Raw genomic sequence first — 1,636 nt, 5'->3', positions numbered from 1 at the left:
TTGTATAGTGGTTTCTAGGTCAAACTTGACACTGCCAGCTGGAACAACTAACATGGTTGTTCAGACGACTGGACCATCTGCGTCGCAGCTACAAGCGGCGTAAGTAAAGTTTTGCAACCATTAAGCTTTGTCTGCCTCTCTATTCACCAGCCCGCCCAACGAACGAGTAATTGTTGGATCACCTCGAGTCGGCTCTTGCTGTCCGAGACACTTAACATCGACTTTAATTCTTTATCTACTCAACAAATAAAAATCTTAGCTCTTGGCTGCTTCAGATTATTCAAGCTTTTACATTTCTCCTGTAGGAACTGAAATGACTGCCACAGTGTATTATCTGGTGGTATTAAACAAAAATTTTAACTGTATTGAGATAGTCAAGATTTTTCTTGTTATGATAGAAATGAAAGTAGCATGAAAGATTGCAGATAGATGATTAAAGCAGCACACCTAAGTGGGGTTCATGTTGCTGTGGGGTACTAGTAATGTTTTTATGGGAAAATACCAGACCTTTTATTACAAGTTAATTGTCTAGGCTGTCTGTAATGAGGATATTGAAGGATTTCATAATTTATTATTTCTACAGACGAAAAGTTTGAGTGCTGAATAAGCAGTTATGTAACTGCCTTGGGTATGTCAACTGCTAAAATTTTAGATTTTTTAAAAAGAATATGACACGAAGTAGCTTAAAATAAGTACAACTTCATTGTAACCTTTCAAATGGGAATAAATAGTTGTCTGTAGTGAGATGGTAGTCATTTGGAAGTATATTTTGGTTCTATGTTAGAAGTGTGTTTGCTAGTTAAGGTTAATTTTAACCAGAAAAGAAAGAATAAGATATTATGAATTGATATTCAAAGAGGACTAATAGACTTTGAAGCAGTAGCCTTTTTGTTCTGCACATCCGACTGAAAGTTGTGTTTATTTCAAAATGAAAGTAAATGTACTTTTACTCTAATCTCCACCTGAAAACAGTACACATTTACCAATCAGGAAAGGGCTATGAATTAACTTTTCAGTGCAAGAGCAAGTAACACAAAAACATCTATGTTTAAACTTATTTTTTAAAATTTGTTCAAGTGAAAACTAAGTACTAAGTTTCAATCATAGATAGACTTTGGTACTAAAAATCAGTAAAATGTATAGTTCAGAGATTTCTCTCTATATTATATCCTGATATAGCAGATCCCAAGTATATACCACTGCTATTGCTATTCCCATTTAAATCCAGGTTCTAAGACCGGGGTCGGCAGCCCCTTTCATGCATGCCGAGTGTGGCACATGAGGCCATTTTGCTTGGCATGCCACGGCCAGTCCTGGCTCCAGGAAACTGCTGCCAGCGATGGAGCCTGGGCTGCTTCGAGTGGGGCTTGTAGCGTCCCAGCTGCCTGCTGGGAACAGCCTGGGATCCCGGCTGGCATCAGCTCCCCAGAGCCGGGGCCGGCTGCAGCCAGGAGGCTCCAGACAGCTGTGCTGGGCTCCGGCACCAGCTCCACACCTGGGCTGGTTTGTAGCCAGCCCGGGCTCTGGGCAGCTGCAGCAGCAGCAGGCTGGCTACAAACAGCTGTGCTGGGCTCATCACCTCTGTGCCAGGAGCGGGGGAGAGACCAGGGTGCGCTGCCTCAGGCCCCGTCCCCAC

The sequence above is a fragment of the Alligator sinensis genome, unplaced genomic scaffold (genome assembly GCF_000455745.1).
Source record: "Alligator sinensis unplaced genomic scaffold, ASM45574v1 scaffold1003_1, whole genome shotgun sequence".
NCBI lineage: Eukaryota > Metazoa > Chordata > Crocodylia > Alligatoridae > Alligator > Alligator sinensis.
This window is presented reverse-complemented; position numbering follows the sequence as displayed.